This window comes from Alligator mississippiensis, chromosome 11, assembly GCF_030867095.1.
Source record: "Alligator mississippiensis isolate rAllMis1 chromosome 11, rAllMis1, whole genome shotgun sequence".
Classification (NCBI taxonomy): Eukaryota; Metazoa; Chordata; order Crocodylia; family Alligatoridae; genus Alligator; species Alligator mississippiensis.
In genome coordinates this window covers 72987423-73015198 of record NC_081834.1, presented here as the reverse complement: position 1 = coordinate 73015198, position 27776 = coordinate 72987423, and the positions used below count along the sequence as shown (strand labels likewise).

Below are 27776 nucleotides of genomic sequence, written 5' to 3'. Positions count from 1 at the left end.
TGGTTCCAGGACAGCAAGAAGGACGGCCAGCCCCTTGGTGACTGCGCCTGGCTCTGTGGGCAGGGGTGGAGAGAACAGGGCCTGGGATTCAGTCAGCTCCCCACATCTGCTAAACCATGGCAGAAAGCTGCATATAGTAGCATCCCCTGCTACCTTGCAGCTCACCTTTTACGTGTACATTTTACGCCTAAAATGTATGGCTTGACTTTTACCCTGTCCATGGAAACTTTTCTGTTCAGCCTGTTTCACACAAACTAATTGTGCACCTTTGGGCCAAAGCTTGTAACTATGTGCAAGGAACAGATTCCAGCTTCAAGAATGCAAATGCTGCAGAGATGAGTGCCTGGGCTGAATGTGTGTCCTTGCATCACTGAGATATACTGTACCCAGCACAGAAGAGTGAGCTGGAGATAGAAGCCATCAAAAAGTCTGTTGGACACTTGTCCTTGTATAAGGATTTAGTCCACATATTTGTTATGTAACACACAGTGCGTGTCACTTTTTTTCTTTTTACAATAAGAAAACATTTGTCTATCTGCTTTATATTTTAGTGGGTACAATGTACAGGTGGATTTCTCTCTCACAAATGAAAGGTCAGAAAGAAGTAAGGTGGAGGGGAAAGGAGGCATGGACAGAGTTGAGTGAGCTTTACTCTTCCTTTGCTTGCAGTCTGTTGCTGAGGTTTTAACATCTGTGTTGTCTTGTGTTTCAGAGCCTGCCTTCAGATGAAAGAAGCCAGAAAGCTCTTGACCAAAGGCTGGAGGTACAATGCGTGTTGTTCATGCTCTGTGTGTCAACTTGGAGCAGAAAGTGAAAGCTACCCTTCACCAGCGAAAGCTAGCAGCAGAGGCATAATGCCCATGGGTCCCTACTCCGTTCTAATCAGCCCTAACATTAAGGTTATACACAGTTAATTCAAACCTCTTCTGTAAAGCTCAGAATCTGCACTGCCCTCAGTTATCCATCACCACCAATTCCAAGCAGTCCCATCTACCTGAGCACCAAGGCTGCACTAACCTACACAGCCCATGCTGTCGCATCAGCTAGTCCTACTAAACATACACCACCCTACCTCCTAGCAGCAGCCATCCAAGCTGACTACTATTCAACCCCCTGCCCTGTAGCCGTCAAAGCCCAACACCCTGCCCTCTCCAAGCCTCCACACTATATACAACCAAGCTAATGCCACCATACCCTTCACCCTCTAAATGAAGCTCCTGAATGTCCCCAAGCTTCTACCAACTACAGCCTCATGAAAAGGCCAGTCTCTACCCAAAGTACAAAAAGAAAGAAGAGGGGGAAAAAGAAGCCAGGACTGAAATAAAGACAGGAGCAAGGACTGTACAGTAGAGGCAGAATAGGAGGCGAGGCAGGAGGGGGGAAATCAGGACAGGGAAGAAGACTGTTCATGAGGCTGACTGGCACATAGTGCACCAAGGGGGGTCCCCAAGCAGGGCCAGGGGACAACAGCCCTGGGGCAGAGACAGTAGAGCAGTAGATGGGGAGCAAGGAGGAACAGGGATGACTTGACAAGGTGTAGCCTAGGCTACGGTGCAGACCTCCCTACTCAGCACTTGGTGCTTTGGGTTGTGTAGCTGCCAGAGCCCCACAAGGACAGCTGTGGGTGATCCTCCCTTCCACACTAACTGGGCCAAGTGGCACCTCCCTTGGGTTGCCTTGTGAGTCCCCAAGAGTGAACTATTTTTGGTTTTGCTGAATGTGTCATAGTTAGGGTGGCCTTTAGTTGGTGCTGTTGAGTTTGTCCCTATAACAAGTCCTGTCTCCATGGAATATTTGCTGGTGGGGGTGGGGAGCCTGTAAATGTTAGAGCACCCAGTCAGAAAATACTTTCTTGGCTTTCTGTCTGGGGCTAGAGCCAGGGCAAGGAAGGTGATGTTCGGCCCCAGAATCTGAACCCAGCCCTCGGTGGTGACGGAAAGTTACACTTGCTTTGCATTCCCTCTTGGTCTCTCATCCAGTGATCCCCACCAACTTAAGGGCTTGGATGGTTTGGCCTTTGCTCAATGCTGCTGCCCTTGGGAGTGGGAGCTTTATTCAGATGTTTCTGTGTGCCCCGCAGGGGTTCATTGGTAAAGCTCTGGAAAGAGGTGTCCCATGGTACCTTCTGTGTGGTATTCCTAATAACCCTTCTTTCACGGCAAAGTACTGATAGCCTGCTATAGTCAAGTTGTGCAGGTTCGACCATTTACTCACAGCAACATACTGTATGGTGGCTCCATCCTGCTTCTGAACCCAAGTTAATCCAAAGGAGAAAGATAGCTGTGATCTTTATTTCTGTCGGAGTCTGCCAAAAAGCAGTTGGGCAGACACCCCTCTTATGCGTTAGGAAAAGAAAATCTTGCCACTTTGCATGATGCTGGACGTTCCTCCCCAGTCTGTATTTAGGAGGGACTTGGGGCTTTGAAATGCCACCCTCATTGGAAGTTCAGGCTATCAGTGTAATGGCCTGAATTTGGGCTGGTTTGTTTTCCCAAACCATTTGTGGTGTTACGTAAAACTTGTGAACACTGTTCTTTATAACATGCAGTATATTTGCTTGATTTTTAAGCTGTTACTTTTTTCTAGGATTCTGTTCTACTGATTTCCTTGCCCTCAGAGGGTATGTCCTCACACCTTTTGGCTTCCTGTTTCCATTTTCATGTACTGATTGTATTGTATCATTAGAGGGCCAAAGATCAGGGCCCCGTTCTGGTAGGCCCCGCAGACGTACTTGTCATAGTAGCTAGTGTCTCCGAGAGAAGGAGGGGGTTTTTTTGGTCCGTTCCGGTTTCCTCGCTGCTGCTCATGTGAGCTCCTGTTCAACTTGTACGAGCATTAGTGCTGAGCAGTGGGGACCCGGTGTCTGAAAAAGTCTACTCGCCCTTGCACTTCTGAAGAACTAAAACACCAGGTTTGGTTTGCATTCTCATTGTTTGCAAGGAAGACTGGAGAATGGATCGGTGGGATGGTGGTGTTTTTTTCCCCCAGAGGAGTTCAGCCTTTCCAATAGGCAGGTTATTGGAGGCTGGACGTGGCAGTTTGTCTTGACAGTTTTGCATCTGAGCCTTAAAGGGCACCCTTTGGCCACGTACAGTCTGTCCTCTGGAACAGCCTTCTTGTACCCCTGCTCCTCAGCAACATTTTCAGTTTCATGGGTAGCCCTGAGACTATGGCCTGAATATCTCTCCCTTGATTTGTATTTCCTTAAAAAAAATCCTCATGTATTGGAGCACCGGACTTAGTCTACTTGAGCAGCTGAAACATGGTATGGTCATTAGTGGCATTTATTGTGGGGAGACCGAGACATGCCTTGCACTGGTATTGGAAAGTGAGGAGTATGTTTTTTGAAAGCTTACCTGTAAGATTTCTGCTGTTTTTTACAAAACTGTCAGGTTTTGTGTCCAGCCCTAGTTACTTCAGTGCAGGGTTGCATTATGCTGCAAGTCTAAGGAGGATATGGTACTTAGGGAGGGTGATATTTAGCATATAGGGCAAATGGCATATTTTGGTAGATAGCACATTTTACTGGACTACACTCTGGTTGTAGGTCCAGGAAGCAGGATGGCTGTTGCGTGAGAGCATGCCTGGGGCTCATGTTGCTGCATCACTGCAGCTCTCTTGTCTGTTATAGGTAGTCAGTAATGTCCTGGTTGTACCCACATTTCTTAAGCAGTGTGCCCCGCTTCCTGAAAAAGATAGGTATCACTATGAAGTGATTGCTTTTTGGGTGGATGTGTAAGACCCCTGACACTTGATGGAATGAATTGGTTGCCTAGCCTTTCCTATACCTGGGGCCATAAACACCTGCATTATTTATTAAATAATTAGGCACTGAATTATTTATTAAATATGTACCATAAACATAACTCTGCCCCTGAGACATGTTCTTGAATTAGGAGTGGTGCACTGGTACTAAGATATGCATCCTTCAGTGTTGGTGTGCACTTGATGGCATGGTTTCTTTGTGAGGCGAAGACATGCCTGTTTAGGATGCTTCTGAGACTGTCACTGCACTAGAAAAAGACATTTGATTTTCCCTAGCCTGGTTTGGTGCCACCTGTGGCCAGGAAGGGTGGTTGGTATTTGGTTGGGACAGACTGTGGGCAGAGGTAGGAGAGATCAGAGCCGTGGCTTGGTTGGATGCATTGGGGAGTTTGGGAAGCTTTCCACAAAGGATGGGGGCTGGCTGGGATGGCTGCAGCCTGCATAGGATTGTGGGGCATCTTGTTGGGGTTGGGATGTAGTTGTGGGGGCACTGACTAGACTTTGGGGCACGCTGGGTACTCAAGCAGTAGGGTGTATCCGTGCTGTATTTCAGGAGTCCGGAGGCAGGAGCTCTGAGGCTTTGAGAGAAGAGCCTCAGCTCCTTTGGTGTGTGAGCCTGGAGCCTTTTTGAGCTAGGAGCAGGCTAGGAAGCTTGGGGGCTTCTGCATCGGTTAATTGGATTTTGTGGGCTCAGAGTGATGAGGTGGCTTGACTGGTTGGGAGCATCCTGGAGTTACACTGGGAGTCTGTTGCTGGGGCTTATTTTCCTGCAGCCTGAGGACTTTGAGAAGTGGCTGGGGCAGTGACATTGGCTGTGGCCTGGGGCTTGGGTTGCAAGAGGGGTCCTCAGGAGATTGAGTCTAAACCTGGTGTTCAGGGAAGAGACAACATGTTCTTGGGTCATGCCAGATACTCAGGTGAGGTGAGGGGGCTATGTTGCTGGGGAGCTCAACTAATTGGTAGAATGCCTTGATTGGTTGTATGGAGATAGGGCTTGGAGACCTGTCTGGATTGGGTGCCATATTTGGGTTTGGACAGGGATAGGAACATCTCTGGTTTGAAGTAGACATTGCGTGATGGCAGTGAGTGGGGCTGGTTGGGCTGGGGGATGGTGATGGGGCAGCTGTTTGGTCTGGGTGTGGGACAGGTTGTAGCCCTGTGTTGTTGTGTTGTGCGCAGTCCCCTACCTAGTACCTGGTGGGGTTTTCTGCATGGCAGGGGAGTCCTGGCTTGTTGGGTTAAAATTAGTATAGTCGTAGGCTAGCTTGTTTGACAGCTCCCTGTGGGGCTCCTTCTTAGTGGAGTGCACACGGGAGGGCCTTGTCATGGCAGTAGGAGTGAAGGCTGGCAGTGCTGGGGACAGAGGTTTGATGGAACTGGGATGCAAGGATTGTTTGGCTGCATCTCGGAGCTTAGACCAGGTGCAAATCGTAACGTGTTTGGTGCACCACGAGGGGTGGGGGTTGGCATGGACAACATGCACTTCACAGGTACATGGTTGGAGTCCACGAGTTTGGATTCCTGATGGGATTTGCTGGGTGTTGTGTTGGGAAGGGGTGTGCGGGCACAGTTGGTGGCAACTGCCCGTAACCCATGGGCCTGGTTTCGGGATGCGCACACAGGCAGCCCCTAGTTTGGTTGGCTGTGGGCTGGGGCTTGAAACTGGTGGTGGGCTGAAGGTTGCTGAGGGAAGTGCAATTGTGTTGGCCTTTAGCGTATGTGAAACATGGGATGCTACTGCAGCTACACTTCTCCCTGTCCCCGTTTATTGTTCTCTCTTTATTAAACCCCCTGTCTTACCTCACTCCCCTGTTTGGTTTGGCACCTTCTCCCCCTTTTCCCTGCCCTCAGCTCCTGCCCCTTGGCCCTTCCTGGAGTTTCAGCCCAATTTCAGCCCTCCCCATTTCATTTTTGCTGGCACTTGCCTCCTCTTCCCTCGCATCCCTCCTCCTGCTGTGCTTCCCCTGCTGCTCTGGCACTGTGTCACCACACCTGCTGCCTGTCCTTTCTCCCTGGGTTGTTCTGGTATCATCCTTTTCTTTGAACCTTGGTCTGCACCCCCCCTTCTATGAAGAGGCTATTGCTCAGGGTGTATCCTGTCTGTGGCTGTGCCCGAGGCTGCTGGCGCTCTTTCAGTTAGCTTAAGTGCTGGTGGTAGAGAGGTGACATCTCCCAATGGGGATTTTATGCTTGGGGGTGTCTGTGGTGACAGGAGCCCAGAGTGCACCCTGCCTGGGGGTGGTGCAGGACGGAGGCTTTAGCCCTTTTCTTCCCTTTCATGGTGGGGTGGGGGGGGATGTCTCAGGGTTAGGCTGAAGTTGGCGGCACCTCAGCTGAGGTAGGAAGGGAAAACAAGAGGGGCTTTTTTGCATGGAGCCGACTGGACTCAATGCAGTGTCAGAGGGTTTCTGGAAAGCAGCATGTGATGGTGTAAGCTGCTCCTTATGGATGCCTATGGATTTCGGGATTAATTTAGTCTGTACAAATGCAGCTATATATCCTGCCTTTGGCTGAGTTCCAGCTGATGGGGCTAAGTATAGGTACCTCTCTGCCCAGAAGGTGCCAAGGCCCAAGAGGATGAGAGAACTTCCATTTTGGGAAAGATCAGTCTGCCACATGCACGTTTGTCATGGGATCGATGCTGGTCTCGCAGACAGCCGTGCAAATTTACCCCAGGTCTCCAGCTTCCTGGGACTCCCGCTCCCGTGCTTCCTGTTCAAGTGTGCTTATGGACCAGATGTACAGAAACTCACAGTGGTTGAAAAATAGCTTAAAAAGTGTTCCATTTTTTTGGAAGCCAGTCATTTTATACTACTGTAAGCAAACATTTTGGTGTTTCCTGAGTATTTGAATTGCACTTTGCCAGTAATTGCTGTAATTTTCAATTTTGTTGCTTTCACAGTGATGTCCTCAATGTTTGTGAACCTCTTCCATTTGCTTTCATTCTCCATACGAAAACGGCAAGGCTTCTTTCAAAAGTCATACAGCGCCCAGCGGAGTCCAACCTCCTAATGAAAGGTATGTACCACGTTATGGGAATGCTCTGGTTGTACGTCAGAAAATGAGGATGACTCTTGTGTGAGAGAGCATGCCTGGGCTCATGTGGCTGCACAACTGCAGCTCCCTTTTCTTCTATAACAAGCCACTAAGCAACAACAGCTCTTCAGCAGTGTGCCTATCTCTCTCTATATATATCTTTATCTGTATATATCTCCATATATCTCTATCTCCATATACCTTTATGTCCATTTACTTCTACCTCCCTATACCTCTAGCACCCTATATCTCTAGCTGTATATAACTGTAAGTCCATTTATCACTACCTCCATACATCTCCAACTCCATATATCTCTGGCTCCACAAAATTACAGTTCATTATCTATTTAGCTCCATCTATCTCTGGCTCTATATATTTTGCCTTTATATACCTATGGCTCCATATATTTCTGGCTCCATAAAATTACAGCTCTGTATATCTCTGGCACCATGTATCTATAATTATATACATCTCTGCCTCTATATATGTCTGGTTCCATAAAATTCCAGCTCTATATATCTCTGGTTACACAAATCTCTGGTTCCATAAAACTCCCGATCTATATATGCCCTGCGCTATATATCTCTGGGTCTGTCTATCTCAGGTTTCATACAACTCCAGCTCCATATATATTTGACTCCATATATCTCTGGCGTTATATATCCCACACGTTGTATACCTCTGGCTCCATATACCTCTGGCTGTATATAACTCTGGTTTCAATAAAGTAGAGATTTGTCCCACGCTATATATTTCTGGCTCAGTATATCCCTGGTTCCCTATATCCCTGGCTCCATATATACCTGCTTCCATGTATCTCTGGCTACATATACATTTGGTCTTATAAAACTACAGATCAATATATATACTATGCTATAGATCTCTGGTTCCATAAAAATCCAGCTCAATATATCTCCAACTCCATATATATCAGGCTCTTTATATCTCTGGCTCCATAGTTTTCAACCTCCATATATCTCTGCCTCCATATACCTGTGGCTCCATCCATCTCTGAAATCATGTCTCTGGCTCTGTGTGTCTTTGGCTCCAGATACTTCTGGTGCCAGATATCTCCAGCCCTACGTATTTCTGGATCCATTCATCTCTGGCTCTATATGGACCAAGAAATATATATCTCTAGCTAAATAAATCTCAGTCTCTAGCTATCTCTGGCTCCACATATCTCTGGCTCCATGTATATCTAGCTCTACATATTTCTTGCTCCCAATATTTCTGGCTCCATATATCTGTTGCTCCATATTTCTCTGGCTTCATATATTTCTGGCTCTAATTATCACTCGCTACTTATATTTCTGGCTCTATATCTTTCTGGCTCCATATATCTCTAGATCATTATATTTCAGGTTTCATGTACTTCAGGTTCTATATATCTCTGGCTCCTTATATCTCACTCCTCATATAGATTCATAGATGTTAGGGTCGGAAGGGACCTCAGTAGATCATCGAGTCCGACCCCCTGCATAAGCAGAAAAGAGTGCTGGGTCTAGATGACCCCAGCTAGATACTCATCCAACCTCCTCTTGAAGACCCCCAGGGTAGGGGAGAGCACCACCTCCCTTGGGAGCCCGTTCCAGACCTTGGCCACTCGAACTGTAAAGAAGTTCTTCCTAATGTCCAATCTAAATCTGCTCTCTGTTAGCTTGTGACCATTGTTTCTTGTAACCCCCGGGGGCGCCTTGGTGAATAAATACTCACCAATTCCCTTCTGTGCCCCTGTGATGAACTTATAGGCAGCCACAAGGTCGCCTCTCAACCTTCTCTTGCGGAGGCTGAAAAGGTCCAGTTTTTCTAGTCTCTCCTCGTAGGGCTTGGTCTGCAGGCCCTTGACCATACGAGTTGCCCTTCTCTGGACCCTCTCCAGGTTATCCGCATCCTTCTTGAAGTGCGGCGCTCAGAATTGCACTCAGTACTCCAACTGCGGTCTGACCAGCGCCCTATAGAGGGGAAGTATCACCTCCTTGGACCTATTCGTCATGCACCTGCTGATGCACGATAAAGTGCCATTGGCTTTTCTGATGGCTTCGTCACACTGCCGGCTCATGTTCATCTTGGAGTCCACTAGGACTCCGAGATCCCTTTCCACCTCTGTGCCACCCAGCAGGTCATTCCCTAGGCTGTAGGTGTGCTGGACATTTTTCCTCCCTAGGTGCAGCACTTTGCATTTCTCCTTGTTGAACTGCATCCTGTTGTTCTCTGCCCACTTGTCCAACCTATCCAGGTCTGCCTGCAGCTGTTCCCTGCCCTCCGGCGTGTCCACTTCTCCCCATAGCTTTGTGTCATCCGCAAACTTGGACAGAGTACATTTCACTCCCACGTCCAAGTCGCTGATGAAGACATTAAAGAGTATCGGTCCAAGGACCGAGCCCTGCGGGACCCCACTTCCCACACCTTTCCAGGTCGATACCGACCCATCCACCACGACTCTCTGGGTGCGACCCTCTAGCCAATTCGCCGCCCACCGGACTGTGCAGTCATCCACATCACAGCCTCTTAGCTTGTTCACCAGTATGAGGTGGGATACCGTATCGAAGGCCTTCCTGAAGTCTAAGTATACGACATCCACCCCTCCTCCTGTGTCCAGGAGTTTCGTAACCTGGTCATAGAAAAAGACTAGATTGGTCAGGCACTATCTGCCCGCCACAAACCTGTGCTGGTTTCCCCTCAGCATAATTTGCCCTGCCAGGCTCTCACAAATGTGAGCCTTAATAATTTTTTCAAAGACTTTACCAAGGATGGAGGTGAGACTGACTGGCCTATAGTTGCCCGGGTCCTCCTTCCTCCCCTTTTTGAAAATGGGGACCACATTAGCCTTTTTCCAGTCCTCCGGGACTTGGCCCGTGCGCCACGAGCGTTCGAATATTCCTGCCAGTGGCTCTGCAAGGATGTCGGCCAGTGCCTTCAGCACCCTCGGATGGAGCCCATCCGGGCCTGCCGATTTAAAGGGATCCAGTTCTTCCAAGTGACTCTGCACCACCTCAGGATCTACGCATGGAAGTCTGGTGCCTTGCTGCTGCCTCTCTACAACCCCAGTGAGAGACTTGTCTTGCCCCTCACTTAGGAACACTGAGGCAAAGAACTCGTTGAGGAGTTCAGCCTTGTCCCCCCTATCTGTCACCAATTGTTTCTGCCCATTTAGCAGTGGTCCTATTCCTCCCTGGGCCTTCCTTTTACTCCCTATATATCTATAAAACAATTTCTTGTTGTCTTTTACTTGGGTTGTATATTTCTGGCTCCGTATATCTCTGCCTCCAGATATGTCTGTTTTCTTATATTTCTGTCCCCATATATTTCTGGGTCCACTTGTCTCAAGCTGTATGTATCTCAGGTTCTATATATGTCTGGCTCCATATATGTCTGGTTCAATATGTCTCTGGCCCCATATATCTCTTCCCCTATATATCTCTAGTTCCATATCCTCTCTACCATATATTTCTGGCTCCATTTATCTCTCGTTCCATATATTTCTGGCTCCATATATCTTAGGCTTGATATATCTCTGGCTCCATATACCTCTGCAAACATATACTTCTTCCTCTATATATCTGTGGCTCCATATATTTCTGTCTTTATTTATCTCTGGCTGAATATATATCAGTCTCTAACTATCCCTGACTACATATATCTTGGGCTCCGTATACTTCAGGCTCCGTATATCTCAGGCTCTGTATAATTCTGGTTCCATAAATCTCTCTCTCCATCAATCTGTCTGGCTGCGTATATCTGTGTCCCCGTATATCTCTCGATCTATATATCTCTGCCGACTTATATCTCTGGTGCCTTATATTTCTGGCTGTATTTATCTCTCTCCCCATACATCTCTGGCTCTATATATCTTTTTCCCAATATATTTCTGGTGCCATATATCTTTGGCTCCATATATCCCTGCCTCCACATATATATCTGGTTCTATATATATCAGTCCCCATACATTTCTGACTCCATACATGTCTTGCTCCTTATATCTCTGTCCCCATGTATCTCTGGCTCTCTATATACCAGGTCCATATATCTCTGTCCCCATGTATCTCTGGCTCTCTATATACCAGGTCCATATATCTCTGTCCCCGTGTATCTCTGCTTTCAGACACCTCTGGCTCCACTTATCTCTGGCACTATATATTTATGTCCCCAGATATCTCTGTCCCCAGATATCTCTGGCTCCATTATCTCTCTCCCCATATACGTCTGTCCCCATACAGTTCTGACTCCGTATATGTCTTGCTCCTTATCTCTGGCTCTCTCTGTAACTCTCTCCCAATATATTTCTGTCCCCATATATCTCTGGCTCTATATGTCTCTGGCTCCATATAGATCTGTCCCCATATACCTCTCTCACCATATGTATCTGTCCCCATATATCTCTGGTTCCTTATATCCCTGTCCCCATATATCTATGGCTCTGCTTATCTCTGGCACCATATATCTGTGGCTAATTCTATCTCTGTCCCCATGTATCTGTGTCCCCATATATCTCTGCCTCCACATATCTGTGGCTCCATATAGATCTGTCCCCATATACCTCGCTCCACATATCTCTCTCCCCTTATATCTCTCTCCCCTTATATTTCTGGCTCCTCATATCTCTGCCTTCAGATACTTCTAGTTTCTTATATCTCTGTCCCCATATATCTCTGTCCCTATATGTCTCTGCCTCCACATACACATATCTCTTGCTCCTTTATATCTCTGGCTCTATAAATATCTGTCCCCATATCTCTGGCTCCTTATATCTTTAGCGCTATATATCTCTGTCCCCATGTATCTGTTGCTCCTTATATTTTTGTCCCCATATATCTCTCTCCCTAATATATATCTGGCTCTTAATATTCTCTGTCCCCAGATGTCTCTGGGTCTATATATCTCTGGCTCCATATAACTGTCTCCCACTATATCTCTGGCCCCAATGTATCTCTGGCTCTTAATATTCTCTGTCCCCATACATCTCTGGCTCCTTATATCTCTGGCTCCGTTTGTGTCTCACTCCATATATCCATGGCTTCTTATATCTCTGGCTCCACCTCAGTACTGCCAGGGGTCCTACAGTGCTGCCAGGGGTCCTGCCTACATGGTGCCATGCTTCCAGAGCTCCTCTGAGGCTGCCACACAGACGGAGCCCTTGTGGGGCCAGGCAACCACCTGCCACTGAGCTGTGGGTGTGGCCTGGTGGGATGCCTTGGGGTGGGACTCAGGTCTGGTGACTCCCCCACCTGCCCCTCTTGTGAGCACCTTCAGGCTCTGGAGGGGCAGGTGGCAGAGCTTCAGGCTGAGGTGAGCATGCTGTGGGAGATCCAGGTGGCGGAGGATGAAATTGACCTGCATTTCGATTCTCTGCAGGGACAGGAATCCACCAGACACCCCGTGTGCACAGTGCCCAACTAATCGGTGGCAGCAGGTACCTCTCAAGGGCAGGGCAGTCTGAGCAACTGGTGTGCCTGCTCCCCAGGCACCCCTTGGGAACAGGTATGCAGCCCTGGGGCCCCTGGAGGAGGAGGCAGAAGAACTGGTCCCCAGAGGAATTGAAGCCGGTTGACCTACATCACCAGCTCAGAAGAGTCACAGCCCAAGAAGGAGATGCAAAGTTCTGGTCATCGCGGACTCCATCCTGAGGGGAACCGATGGTGCAAACTGTCACCCAGAGCCCTGGTCACGGCAGGTCTGCTGCATGCCTGGAGCGAGGATTCGCAATGTCGCAGAGACCATTCCTAAAATCATCAAGCCCTCTGACTACTACCCACTGGTTGTGGTCCATGTGGGTACAAATGATGCATCCAAGGGCAAGCTGGATAACATCATGGAGGGGACTACAAGGCCTTGGGACACCAGCTGAAGAGGATGGGAGCTCAGGTGGTATTTTCCTTCATTCTTCTGGTAAGTGGATGGGGTAGGCATCATGAGGCCTGCATTGACATGGTTAACCAGCTGCTTCAGAGCTGGTGCCACGAGGCAGGCTTTGGGTTTTTTGACAACAACCCAGGTTTCTGTAAAGACGGAATGCTGGGGTGGGATTGGCTTCACCTCTCCCCTAATGGAAGACATATCTTTTCCTCTAGGTTTGCTGATCTCATGTGGCGGGCTTTAAACTAGCTTCACTGGGGGAAGGGGCTGCTTTGAGTGAAGAGGATACTTCACCAGCACGCAGGGTGACGAGAGGAAGGGAAGAACAGGTAAGTGTCAATGTCCAATGAGTAGGGGGCCACAACTGTCCTGGGAGTGGGAGGAAAGCCCGAGAACCCTCAAGAGGCCTCAGGTGCCTCTGCACTAATGCTTGTAGTATGGGGTGTAAGCAGGAGGAACTTTGCCTCCTGATTGCAAGAACCCAGACTTAGTAGGGCTCACAGAAACCTGGTGGGACCCTACTTATGACTGGGCAGTGGGCATTCGGGGGTACACCCTATATAGAAGAGACAGGACAGACAGGAAAGGTGGGGGGTTGTGCTCTATATCAAAGAGCACCTCGTATCATCAAGGATAGGCTCCTGTTAGAGGAGGGTCGGGCAGAGATGCTATGGGGCAAACTACGAGGGGGCGTGGCAAAAGGGACCTTACGGTGGGTGTCTGTTACAGATCCCCCAACCAGGGGGAAGAGCTAGATCAGGACTTCTCCAGTCAGCTTATGGAGGCGGTTAGGTCATGGGATGCTATTGTCATGGGTGACCTAAAATACCCAGATATTTGCTGGGAGGAGCAGACAGCCAGGTTTGACCACTCGCGTATGTTCCTGGCTGTATTATAGGACCTTCACCTTATCCAGGAAGTGCACAGCCCCACTAGGGGTAACGCCTTGCTGGACCTGGTCCTGGCCACGGGGGATGACCTGGTGAGGGGACTGCAGGTCCTTGACCACCTGGGCAATAGCGATCATCACCTGCTGGATTTCACTATCCACCGCATGAAGAACAGATCCAAGGAGGTGATACTTCCCCTCTATCGGGCGCCGATCAGACCGAGTTCAAATGCTGCGTCCAATTTTGGGCACCACACTTCAAATGGGATGTGAATAACCTGTAATAAGTTCATCACGGGGGCACAGAAGGGAATTGGTGAGGTTTTATTTACCAAGGCGCCCCCAGGGGTTACAACAAATAATGGCCACAAGCTAGCAGAGAGCAGATTTAGACTAGACATTAGGAAGAACTTCTTCACCGTTAGAATGGCCAAAGTCTGGGATGGGCTCCCAAGGGAGGTGGTGCTCTCCCCTACCCTGGGGGTCTTCAAGAGGAGGTTAGATATGCATCTAGCTGGGGTCATCTAGACCCAGCACTCTTTCCTGCCTATGCAGGGGGTCGGACTCGATGATCTATTGAGGTCCCTTCCGACCCTAGCATCTATGAATCTATGGAATGCAGGGCGTCTAGGGCTCACACAAAGGCTAAAGCCCTTGACTTCAGAAGGGCCAACTTCAATGAGCTTAGGAGACTAGTGGGGGAGGCACTAAGGGCCCAGAAGGTAGAGGAGATGGGAGCCCACAAGGGATGGTTGTACCTTAAGGGGGCGATCCTCCAGGCCCAAAGGATAACATTCCCTGAAAGTAGCAAGCGGGGTAAGAGCGCTCAGAAACCCCCTTGGCTTAGCAAGGGCATCCAGCAATGCCTTAGGATTAAAAGGGAGGCGTATAACCAGTGGAAGGGAGGAACTATCACCAAGCAGGAGTCCTCCTCCTCGGCCCAGGAGTGTAGGAGGGCTATTAGGAAGGCCAAGGCAGAGATGGCACTCACGCTAGCATCCGGGATTAAGGAAAACAAGAAGTCCTTTTTCAAGTACATTGGGAACAAGAAGAGAGCACCAGGCAACGTAGGGCCCCTGCAAGAGACAAACGGTAATCTGGTGGCCACACCAGACAAGAAAGCTGATATTTTTAACAGTTTCTTTGCCTCTGTTTTCCTGAACAGGGACTGGGACATCCCACCTACCAGAGGTAGGGACAATCTTGGGGTTAGCTCTATCAAGTCTTCAGTCAGTAGTGCAGATGTAGTTAGGGATCTTCTGGAAGGGCTCGACATTTTTAAATCTGCAGGTCCAGATGCCCTCCACCCAAGGGTATTGAGGGAGTTGGCAGGGGTCATCGCAGAGCCCTTGGCAGGGCTGTAATGAGCATTCATGGTCATCTGGCCAAGTGCTGGAGGATTGGAAACTGGCTAATGCGGTCCCTATTTTTAAGAAGGGGAGGAAGGAGGACCCAAGTAATTATAGGCCTGTAAGCCTCACCTCAGTGCTCGGGAAGATCTTGGAGAGAATCATCAAGGAGCATATCTGTGGGGCCTGCAGGGGAGATCGTGCTCAGGGGCAATCAACATGGTTTCAACAAAGGCAGGTCCTGCCAGACCAACCTGATTGCCTTTTATGACCAAGTAACTAAATCCTTGGATGATGGTGTCACTGTGGACGTAGTCTTTCTAGACTTTAAGAAGGCCTTTGACACTGTCTCTCACCACATCCTCTTCAATAAATTAAGCGACTGTGGCATTGATGCCTGCACAGTTGGATAGGTAAAAAATTGGCTGATAGGGCACACCCAGAGAGTAGTGGTGGACGGGTCGTACTCAATCTGTTGAGATGTGAGCAGTGGGGTACCCCAGGGCTCGGTCCTCGGACCCCCACTGTTTAACATCTTCATCAGTGACTTGGATGAGGGGGTGGAAAGCACGCTATCCACGTTTGCTGATGACACTAAGATGTGGGGTGAGGTGGACACACTTGAAGGGAGAGAGAGGCTGCAACTAGATTTAGACAGACTACAAAAGTGGGCAGATGAGAATAAGATGGGGTTCAACGTAGCCTAATGCAGGGTGCAGCACCTTGGGAGAAGGAATCCACAGTATAAATACCAGCTGGGGAGTTCACCTATTGAAAGCACAGAGGCGGAAAGGGATCTTGGAGTCGTTATTGACTCCAGGATGAACATAAGCCGCCAATGCCAGACCGCAGCCAACAAGGCCAGCCAGACCTTGTCATGCATCCAAAGGTGCATCTCAAGCCGGTCCAGAGAGGTGATCCTCCTTCTCTATGTGACTTTGGTCAGGAGCAGTTGGAGTACTGCGTCCAGTATTGGGTCCCGCACTTCAAAAGGGATGTGGCCAGCCTGGAGAGGGTTCAAAGGAGGGCCACTCACTTGGTGAGAGGGTGGCAGGACAGGCCCTATGAGGAGCGACTGAAGGACCTTAACCTGTTCAGCCTCAACAAAAGGAGGCTGAAGGGGGGACCTGGTGGCTGCCTACAAGCTCATCAGGGGGGTTCAACAGCAAATAGGCAGAGCTCTTTTATCCCCAGCACCACCTGGGGAGATGAGGAACAATGGTCATAAGCTGATGGAGAATAGGTTTAGGTTGGAGATCAGAAGGCAATATTTTTCAGTTAGGGTGGCCAAAATCTGGAACCAGCTTCCCAGGGAAATGGTCCTTGCCCCTACCTTGGGCATATTCAAGAGGAGGTTGGATGATCACCTGTCCGGGGTCTTGTGAACCCAGCATTCATTCCTGCCTGTGGCAGGGATCATGGTAGATGATCAGGTCAGGTCCCTCCTGACCCTAGCTACTATGAAACTATGAAGGGGAAAGAAAATTCCCTACTTGGGGCACAGCTCTGTATTGTCATCATTTGCTGTTAGTATAAGCCAGCAACAAATGAATAAAGTACACTCCCTTCCCATGCTCAGAAGGAAACGTGACTCACGGGAGTGTCTTTGAGCCATGGTGCTGCCCCCAAAGATTATCCAGCCCCTTCTGCTCCAGTTTGTGCTAAAAACCCAAGTTAAGGTCCATCTAATCATCTCTGTATACATAGTTCTCGTCATCTGTCTAGCAGGATGTCACTTCCTGCTTTCGACAGCTTATCAGAGCCTTTGAGAATATTCCTTTTTATTTTGGACAGCCAAGTGGAAAATTCCTCTCAGATTCAGTCTCTTCCCTTGTTTGGTTGATTACAAAGCCAGTGATAGATTCATAGACGTTAGGGTTGGAAGGGACCTCAATAGATCATCGAGTCCAACCCCCTGCATAGGCAGGAAAGAGTGTTGGGTTTAGATGACCCCAGATAGATGCCTATCCAACCTCCTTTAGAAGAACCCCAGAGTAGGGGAGAGCACCACCTCCCTTGGGAGCCCATTCCAGACCTTGGCCACTCGAACTGTGAAGAAGTTCTTCCTAATGTCTAGTCTAAATCTGCTCTCTGCTAGCTTGTGGTCATTATTTCTTGTAACCCCCGAGGGCGCCTTGGTGAATAAAACCTCACCAATTCCCTTGATGAACTTATAGGCAGCCACAAGGTCGCCTCTCAACCTTCTCTTGCAGAGGCTGAAGAGGTCCAGGTGCCCTAGTCTCTCTTCATAGGGCTTGGCCTGCAAGCTCTTAACCATATGAGTGGCCCTTCTCTGGACCCTCTCCAGGTTATCCGCATCCCTCTTGAAGTGCGGCGCCCAGAATTGCACGCAGTACTCCAACTGCAGTCTGACCACAGGCCGATAGAGGGGAAGTATCACCTCCTTGGATCTGGTCGTCATGCATCTGCTGATGCACGATAAAGTGCCATTAGCTTTTTGATGGCTTCGTCACACTGACGACTCATGTTCATCTTGCAGTCCACCAGGACTCCAAGATCCCTTTCCGCTTCCGTGCCACCAAGCAGGTAATTTTCTAGGCAGGAGGTATGCTGGACATTTTTCCTCCCTAGGTGCAGTACTTTGCATTTCTCCTTGTTGAATTGCATTCTGTTGTTTTCTGCCCACTTGTCCAACCTGTCCAGGTCTGCTTGTAGTTGTTCCTTGCCCTCTGGCGTGTCCACTTCTCCCCACAGTTTTGTGTCATCTGCAAACTTGGACAGAGTACACTTCACTCCCTCATCCAAGTCGCTGATGAAGACGTTGAAGAGTATCGGTCCAAGCACCGAGACCTGCGGGACCCCACTGCCAACACCCTTCCAGGTCGATACCGACTCATCCACGATGACTCTCTGGGTGCGACCCTCTAGCCAATTTGCCACCCACCGGACTGTGTAGTCATCCAAGTCACAGCCCCTTAACTTGTTCAACAGTATGGTGTGGGATACCGTATTGAAGGCCTTCCTGAAGTCCAAGTATAGGACGTCAACCCCTACTCCTGCGTCCAGGAGTTTTGTAACCTGGTCATAAAAAGAGACTAGGTTAGTCAGGCATGATCTACCTGCTACGTACCTGTGCTGGTTTCCCCTCAGCATAATTTTTCCTGCCGGGCTGTCGCAAATGTGAGCCTTGATAATTTTTTCAAAGACTTTGCCAAGGATGGAGGTGAGACTGACTGACCTATAGTTGCCTGGGTCCTCCTTCCTTCCCTTCTTTAAAATGGGGACCACATTGGCCCTCTTCCAGTCCTCCAGGACCTGGCCCATGCACCACGAGTTTTCAAATATTCCCGCCAGTGGCCGTGCAATGACATCAGCCAGTGCCTTCAGTACCCTGGGATGGAACTCATCCGGGTCTGCCAACTTAAACGCAAGTCCTCAGATTTCTTTTCTGCCCGCCTCAGACCTCCTGGTTTCTATCTCCGGCTTTTGATCACTGTTTCGCCATCTAGTAAAAGCCTGACTGCCTGTGTTGTAGCCCTCCTGATTATTACACTTTACAGTAATGAGTTAGAAACCAGTACCTGGCTGACAGTAGACAGAGAGATCATTATGTGCTGAGCAAGAGCTTAGATGTCTTAGGTGTTTTTTATTGAGAAGCAGTTCTAGACAGGAAGTGCTTACAAAGTCATGAGGGGAGTTTTAATTTCCATCTGGGCAGCCACCTGAAACGTCCTTTAATCTTTCAAGGTAAAAACTGTTCCTTACAAATGCAACACTGCCCTTAAGTCTTAAAAATTCATGTTTTTCAGGTTTAAGGGACATCTGTTTCTATGTTTGCTAGTAGTAATAAAAGAAAGGAGAATGAATGAATGGTGAGATAGGGATCCATGCATTCAGTCCACTCGGATCTGAACCTGATACCTTCCACATCCAGACCGGGGTCAAACAAAGTTGTGTGATCGTCCCCACCTTGTTTACCATCTACCTGACCGTCATCATCCACCTCATCCAAGATGATCTACCATCTGGCGTCCGTATTCAGTATCGACTGGATGGGAAGCTTTTTCATCTTGGGCACTTCTGGGCATAAATGAAGCTCACCACCAAGGACACCCACAACCTTAAGTTTGCTTCTGATTGCTGCTTGATGGCTGACTCTGCACAGGATATGCAAGCGACCCTAGAGCTCTTCAACACTTTGTACAAGAGACTTGGCCTGTCCCTGAATGCTGCCAAGATGAAGCTTCTCCAAAAACTCTTCCTAGGCCTGCTGGAGAACTGAACATCCCTTGCACTATCTATATAGACGAGGAGGCTCCGCAGTACGTGGAGCACCTTCCATATCTCAGCAGCCACCTCCCTCAATGGGCTAACAGCAATAAAGAAGTCCAGCACCAGGTCAGCTGCTCCAGTGGTGCTGCCTTCAAGCTGTGACAATGTGCCTTCAAAAATAGGGACCTTGGGAAGTCGATGAAGGTCCTGGTTTATAAGGCTGTTGTGCTGACCACCCTCCACTACTGCAGTGAAACCTGGACCATCTACCCATACCTCATTAAGGCCCTCGAGAGTTTTGACCGGTGGTGCTTGCATCGAATCCTGGGGACCAAATAGGAGGACTGCCAGACCAGCATGTGCGTCCTTCATGAAGCTGCATCAACCAGCATCAAAGCCTTGCTCTTGAGAAATCAACTCCAATGAATAGGCCACTGAGTCTGGATGTCCAAGAACCACCTCTTTCTCACCAGATTCTCTTCTCCCAGCTCTCCATTGGCCAATGCTCAAAGGGATGCCAAAGGAAACAGTACAAAGACAAACTCAAGGTTACGCGCAAGCACCGGGGCATAGACACCAATGGCTGGGAGGAGCAAGCTGCTGACCATTCAGCATGGCACCACCTGGTCCACCAAGGTGTCTGCCACTTTGAGGCACAATGACATGATAGTGAGGTGGAACGGTGGTGGTGGAGGAAGCAGAAGAGGCCAACTCAGTACTCCGAATCCCACTCCCCCGTGCAACAACATGCCCCCTTTGTCAAAGAACGTGTGCATCTAGAATCAGGCTCCTCAGTCACCTGAGGACCCATCAAGCCTGATGGATGTCATCCTCAACCTCGAGGGACCACCAATGCATGCATTCAGTGCAGGTTTCCAGAGAGCTCAGCTCCCATTTATGTATCAGAAAAGGGGAACAATTTTTGGAAGAGCTCAGATCTTTGGGTTCTGAGCACTGCTAGAAAATCTGAGCAAGAGCTGATCTGGCAAGGGGCATGTGGGATAATTTTGTGTCAACAAAGGAAGAATTTTGTGTGTGAAAGCATCTAATCATTGATCTTGTGTTGTTCTCTATTGTTTTTCCTCCTTACGTCTCCATTTTCATATAATGTCAACCATAATGATAGTCCCTAGGGAGAGGGTACTTTTCCTTTCTTGCAATGGTGAGAGCAGCACTGCCAGGGACTGGATGAGAGTTTTTATTGCTCAGCACTAATTGCTGCTCACAGGCAGTCTAGGAAAAATGTCTTTTCTGCCTGTTCATCAGAAAGAAGTTTGGAGCCAGTGCTTGCAAGTGTCTTCAGTCATTTTTAAGTAAACTTGCAAAGACATGTTTTCCCCACATGTACTTGACAGAGTGGAGTTTTTAAAGTGACCTTTTTTTTTTTTTTTTTAATGCTTAACCACTGGGAATGAATACAAGGGTAATTAACACTGCGAGCATCTCTTTGCCCAGAAGAATTACAGGCATGGAAATTGGGGTAAAACTGCACTTCATAAATTTAGTGGATACAAAACATCCTGGACTACATATAGGGTATAATGTGCCATAAATCCAATGTCTGTTTGCTATCTGGTTAACCTCAGGTAACCTCTGTACATTTTACCAGCTATTTTCTTATCACCAGGTCAACACTCCTTTCCCCGCCATGTACCTGTCTCACACCTGTTGTCTCCCATATCCTCTGTCCCTCACTGCATTGTATTTGCATTTTCACAGACCTGGATTTTGCATATTGGCCTCCTCTTCCATTCCAGCAAATCACTTTGGAACCAAGAGTTCTAGTTTGTTGCATGTCTTCTATTCCATGCAGCTACTTCAGAGTCTATGCCCTGCAAGACATCATAGTGATATCATGACTGAAACCCCCCAGACTTTCAACTGGAAGTTGACATTGATAGCAATGGATTTACAGATCAAATTAATATTCTGAAACATAATTAACTCTAATTGAAGTGATCTATAATTCAGTTCAACCTGAGTGGAGCATCCATAATAGTCTTTTCTTTTAACCTTCCAATTTCCCTTTCCTTACAAATTATGTTAGTACTAGTGGAATTTGAGGTAGGGGGAGGAGGAGGAATAGCAGGGAAACAGCTTGTTCCACTTGTATGGTATATTGAATGTGTGACCTTTTTAACTTTTATTTACAATGAAGCCTAACGGCTAACCCCACACTGAAGCACCCTTATGCCCCAGGCAACCCGGCCACAGCATGTTGAGCTGAGGGGAGCAGCCCTGGGCCTACAGGCTGACCCCAGGGCCCCCCACCATCCACGGCTCCTCCAATCTGGCTCAACATGCTGCAGTCCTGGGCAAACATTCAAACAGCATGTCTGGAAGCACTAAACTCTGAAGCAATAAACTCCAGGGTTTATCGCTTCACATTAATGTAGATACACCCAACCGGTAGGTCTTTTCATGCAGCTAGTTACTACTCTACAGAAGGGAAGGTGGCAGAAGGAGGGTTAACATTTCTCTGTGAGCTATTTGGTGAATTCAAAATCCTTGCTGCTTTTCTGCTCTAGGAAATAAGGAAACTTCTTAGTCCCCCGTGGGCACACAGGTGCTTCAAGTGGCAGCACTAGGTTGGAAAGGACTTGGACTCCAACCTGCCAGTAGCATAACTGAACTGCAATGGAGAGGGGAAGCCTGGCAAGGGTTATTTCTCCTGGCACAGCTTACCTTCCTCCTTGGAGACAGCAGGGGCTGTATTGAGATAGCACTAGTTGTCATTGTCAGGACAAAACCAGCTAATTATCATATTTACTACGGTGGTCCCTAAAGCCCCAGACTGTAATGAGGACCTTATTGTGCTAGGCAGCTGTACATACATAGTTTGATACAGTCCCTGCCTTGAAGAATTTACCTTCTAGATGGGCAATAAGGAAAATAATGTTTATAGCCTCCCCATATTTAATGTATAGGAAACTGGAGCTCAGATTGCTCATGGGCACCTATAGAATCTCATCTTATTTTCTACAGTGATCCAGGCCCATAGCCTTTAAGTCTCTGGCTTTCACTGACACTTGAGCTTTCTAAGTGCCAACCTCATTTGTGATAGTACTTAGACTTCTGAATCAGCACATAGTTCCAGAAAGAAATTAATGATGAGACTTGCCCAAGGTCACATGTCAAATCTGTGGCCGACCTAGGAGTAGAAGATGTTACTTCTGAGCCTCTGCACGTTGCTTCAACACAAGGTCCAGCCTCTTTCCGCACCTTGGTATACTTGCTTTTTCAAGAGTGCCTGTCATTGTGGTTTCCAGTTTATCTGCTGGTCTCCCATCTCAATATCTCCCCTCCTCCCCCCTCAAATAAAGCATTTCAAGCAAGGCGGTGAATTCCCTGTCCCTTCCAGTGAGTGAGCAAGCTCCTCAATCTCACATGGTAAGTGTGTGTATTACAGCAAGCACTAAAGCAAATCCTGTGATCAACAGCTTCCATTTGTTGCTTCACACTGTTACTTTAATTTCACCTCAAACTTACATGTCAAACTTTGTTAGCTTTACTTGCATTGCCATAGCAGATGGATGGCAGCCTTGGAAGGATCTGTTTCTGCTTTTGTTTCTCATTTAACATATAACTATGTACAACAAGAAACAGAACCCACAACTGAACTAGGTTATAGTTAAAGGGTTCATAGTGGTGTGACTAAATGAATGGAAAATCCACCTGAATGTATGGCATTTCTCTGTACATAGCACTTGAAACTTGAACAGCTTGGCAGTTGTAACATTGCAGAATGTTTTATTACTGTGGATTCCCACAAGGTGAATTCAAATAAGGATTAAAAGGTACTATAAATCAGATTTCATAGCTACCTAAACTACCTGCAAACTGTTGGTACTTGTTTTCAAAAGCCGCCATCCTTGATTCTTTTAAATGATCTAGTATCTCCTGGTCCAAAAACAGTGATAGACAATCAAGGCCCCCAATCTTGCACTGATCTTTAAGGAGCATCATCCAAGCAGTACACCATACTAACATAGTATTACTTCCTCTTCCAGTGGTGGAAGGGGTGTGTGTGGTTCTTCCTTCAATAAGGTACCTAGCTCTTCAGCTTAAGTAGAAACTCCTGCTTTAAGTGAGATTCCAGAGCTGCAGGAGGAACTAGTTGGAAGTATTTTGGTAAGACATTTCATCAAAAAAATACCATTTTTAACAGCCACTCATGCACACGCATGCCCTGTGGACAAAGGCTGACAATTTAACTTGGACAAACTTTTTAAATTGTTTAAAGGAAAATTTTGTTTTTCGTTTGTTTTTTAAGGACATTTCATTTTGAACTGTGTTGGTTACAACAGGGCATCAGTGGTTGGCAATAAAGAAGTTTCAAGACTGCTGGAACATTGTTTTGTTTAGAGAATAGCAGTGCTTGAGGGAGATATAATAAAGATTTACAAAATATTAAGTGGGGAAGAGAGAGTAAATAGGGATGCACTATTTACAGTCTCTCACAGTACAAAAACTACGGGTCATAAAATGAAACGCCGAGGTAGTAAGTTCTTTTTGGCATAGCATGCAATTAAAGTGTGGGCCTCATTGCCACCAGATGTGGTGGCACCTGGCAGTTCAACTAGATACAGAAAGGGATTGGACACATGCTGGGAGGAAAGGTGCGTCACTAACTATTGAGCATGGGCGTTAGGGGTACAGCCTCCGAAACAGAGCTTCCTAGACCTTAAATAAGGGGTGGGCAAAATAGTGGATCTGGCTGGTGGCCAGACTCCATTTCCCAGAAGCCCCTGCCTGTGTGGCTGGGGCCAATTTCCATGGAGAGCCCAGCAGCAGCTGTGCTGTGATAGCAGGAGGGCGAGGTTTCTGTGGAGACTGGCCTCCGCAGTGCTGGCATGGCGCGTGGCAGGACGGGGGAGCTGCTGCAGGGCTGGGCTGGGATGCTGTGGTGGTGACAGCATGGCCCGGAGCCAGGGCAGAGCCATGGGCCACTGCCTGCACACCCCTGCCCAGGACACGCAGGCTGCAGATCACAGCTCTGCCCTGGCTGTCACTGCCGATAGATCCCAGCCCGGCCCCAGAGCAGTTCCAAGTCCTGCCAGGAGGAGAAGCGCTGGGGAGGGGCTTGCAGGGGCTATAGCCACCCCAAAATTCCCAATAGCCACTCCTTCCAGTGCTGCTGCCACCACCCGCTCATCACAGGTCCCCCTCAGCCCCCCCCCCCCCCCGACCAGGAAGAGGCTGGCACCGCTGGTGCTGCCAGCGCTGCTGGGGCTGGTCTCCATGGAAACCCAGCCCTGCTGGGGGGGAGCGAGGGTATACTTGCCCCCCCCCCCCCCCAGTTACAGCCCTAGCTTCAGACCTTGCAGGGCCCCCCTCAGGGATGCTCTTAGATGAGCTGATGAACACTTACTGTGGCTGATTCACCGTTATGAAACGCTCCCAAAGGACTGTAGGTTTCTGATGGGGTTGCCAGTGACCGTTTAGTCCTAGCTCAGGGAAGCACAGACCGATTTGGCATACTTTAAGTGCTCTGAGATAGAAAGAGACTCCCGGCAATGGGGTAAGACGTGCCCCTCACTCAGGGAGTGACAGGTATCCAGTCTATCACTTTGCATTACAAAGACATCGGAAGAAAAGAAAAGGTCATATGCTTCTTGGAGTGTTGCTCTGAGTCTCCCTGCTCTGCCATTCACCCAAACCTGCCCCCACCCTGTTTTTTTTAAAGCAAGGACCCATCTTTGCGGTGATACCAACAGACAAGTATGTATCCCCTGCATTTGAAAAAGCATCGAGCCACTGTCTTCAAATTCCCTGCTCTTGATTTTGAGCCTGACTGGAATCAAATGTAATTTTAACTCTGGTCCCATTCAACAAATCTCTAGTGAAGTCCTATTAATTTTCAATCAAACTTCAAGAAAACTAATTAGCATTTTCATTTCTACAGAGCCACAGAGGCAGAATGTATAATGAGCCTCCCCACCTTATTCACAGAGGAATAAATGGCATGGAGAGACTCCTCAGTCCATCTTTCCTTACAGTATATTGCTTTTATCCTGCCTGCCTCTTGGAGGCACCAAATGGGATGTGTTTAGGTGTCTGCAGCCCTACAGTCCCTCTTCTCCTCCAGCTGCTTTTGATGTCTCCCACCCCACCCCAGTCACTGCTGGTGCCAAAGCCGCACCCTGAAAGCACAGTGCCCCCACGCTGGGCATTGCACAGCCTCCAGCCCCTGCTGGGATTAGCATTGCCATGTCTTAAATATAAAAATGATCATATTAGAAGCTCAAAATTATCATCTTTGCTGAAAAACTATTGTACACTGAAAATATGCAAATAAATATACAAATAAGCCTGTTTCCTATTTACTGTATATTGCCAGTGAGTGGGTGAGAACTGGGTCTTCAGAGTTGAAGCATTACTTTATTTTGTGGCAAGCAGTCACAAGAAAGTGTTAACAGCAAACCCAAAAGCCAGTTAAGACATCCTGAGGGTGACTTGGGTTTTGCGTATGCTGCCCTAATGATCTGCCTCACAAATTATCATTCATTTTGAACACTTTTACTAGTATTGCTGGTACATCACACAAGGGTGGAAATTACCATGCATATATGACAATTATTGTACAGCTGGCAACACTGGTTGTGCTCTTTTCACGGCTGATGCCTCCTTCCTGCCTGCACCAGGAGCTGCTTGCTTGCATTCACGCTCCTGCAAAAGGTAGCGCCCCTGCTCCTGTCCCCTGAGCTACTGCCCTGCACAGAGCCAGTGTGGGGCTCTTACCCCTGAGCTTTCCCCAAGCCAGCTCTGGCCAGGGACTCAAATAGGGCCCTGCCTCAGGTGCAGGCAGGACAGGGGCTCTTGGGCCTGCACTGTCCCTCTCTTCTCCTGTGCCCGGCTCTCAGCTCCATCTCCCCCATGCCCATAACTTGCGGTGCATTGATTCTCACAGGAGCCCTAGGGGCCAGGGGAGTGCTAGTGTCCCTAGTATGATGTGGGGGGCATTCACTGAATGCCGCAAACTCTCACAACCAGGGTTTGGCACCTCAGTGAATGGCGCTTCAAATCCTGTGTGGTACAGACATCCAGAAAGCCCACAGCTCTAAGTTATACAGGATTGTGTAAACACAGTATAGTTTAGCATCTGCTGTTATTAATATTATTAGTATTATTAGCATTAGGGATACTTTTCCTTTCCCTTGTTGTGCACTTGGGGGCCTGTTGGCCAAGCTTTCAGGTCCAAAGTGCCCTTCTCCATACTGAGCCCACATTTGGAGAAGGCCATGGAAACCTTGTCCAACCTCTCTCCCAGCTGTACAGTTGGTCCAGCTGCAGATGTCACAGCTCTCCCACCCCTTCTCGCCTCATTTCTAGGACCATCAAGGCCTCAGTGACACTCCCCCTGTTGCACATGGATGTCTTCCTCAGTAGTCAGACAACAGCTGCCAAGGTTAAAGCCTCAGGGGTGCAGATGGTAGCTGTATTGGTCTAAGGACATAGGCAGACAAGGTTCTTTGGGTGAATCTGATATCTATTATCAGACCAACTCAAATAGTTGGAAAAAAATCTTCTTTGCCAGTTTTCAGGTATAAATACCTTCATCAGACTAAGGAAGTGTCTGCAGATGGTCTGTCAATAAAAAGGTTAAAGCCTGATACTTAGTTAAGACATTGAGTGCTTTCAAAGAGTATGTGATTCAGTTAGGGTTTTTGGCAGACCTGTGGGAAGCACGTTGGCAAGGTGTCTGCCTTACTACTGAGCTTGAGTTCCTATGACATGAATACCCAGCTCCATAAGTAAATACGAAGAAGAACTGCTTATCATTTTTGCAAATGTAGAGCAGCAAATACAAGCCACCTGAAAGCAGGTCTTACAGCCCCCTGCTAACAGACATTGTCTTGCAGTATGTCAGTAACTTCATCTCCCTCTTTTATGTAACTTCTCTTATTTTGTGAACAAAATATATCTGCTGAATTGGGAGGAAGTAAATCTAGAAGACATCAACATTGTTTTATTATAATAAAGCTATTATCCCCAACAGATGCTGCCCCAAAATTAGTTTGTTTCATAAGTGCATCCCCAGTATTGCTTCAAAACAGCGTGCAATATTTAGAAACGCTGTTCCTAGACAAAGGCCTAATTAGGGTCCCTGCCTGTTTTCAAAAATGTTTTGTGAGTTTGAAAACAGAAGCAGGGGTGGTGTGCGTGTGTGTGTTTTGTGAACACACAGCATGCAAGCCTCTGCTGTGTATCTGTGATTCCAGAACGTCCCTTCACACCACGGTATTTCTGGTCTTGCTTTCTGTTCATCCACTTTCCCTGGAGAACAGTTTGTGTTGCTTATTTCCTGTTGGAGTTGCTGGCACTGCCATGGCCCTAAAGGATCCTGTCCCTAGGAGGAATGGAAAGGGTTAAAGCAGAGCCTTGGAACTGAACCCACTGCAGCTGAGACTGGTTTTGGCTTGATTAAAGGCTGCCAAAGGGAGTTCGGGTTCCTGCATGTCTGTGATGAAGTAAAGGGTTATTTGGTCTTTTTTTTTTTTTTAAACTTTTGGGTTTTTGTTTTTTTTTCCATGTCTCTCTCTTTTTGGGAAAAAAAAAAAAAGCATTACTTATTAGTGTTGGGATGAAATAGTTTGGGCAGTGGGGCATTTTGCTGAGTGGGTAAAAGCCTGTTTGTAAAGTTTTG

The 27776-nt window shown here is 48.0% G+C and overlaps 1 long non-coding RNA gene across 1 annotated transcript; it reads left to right on the top strand.

Moving 5' to 3' along the window:
• The first annotated feature begins 78 nt into the window (after nt 1-78).
• LOC132244242 (uncharacterized) lies at nt 79-22803 on the top strand. The gene is made up of 5 exons (XR_009455834.1): nt 79-899; nt 6668-6783; nt 12158-12691; nt 12874-12987; nt 18667-22803. It is a non-coding gene; the product is annotated as an uncharacterized LOC132244242 (long non-coding RNA).
• Nucleotides 22804-27776: the final 4973 nt, after the last annotated feature.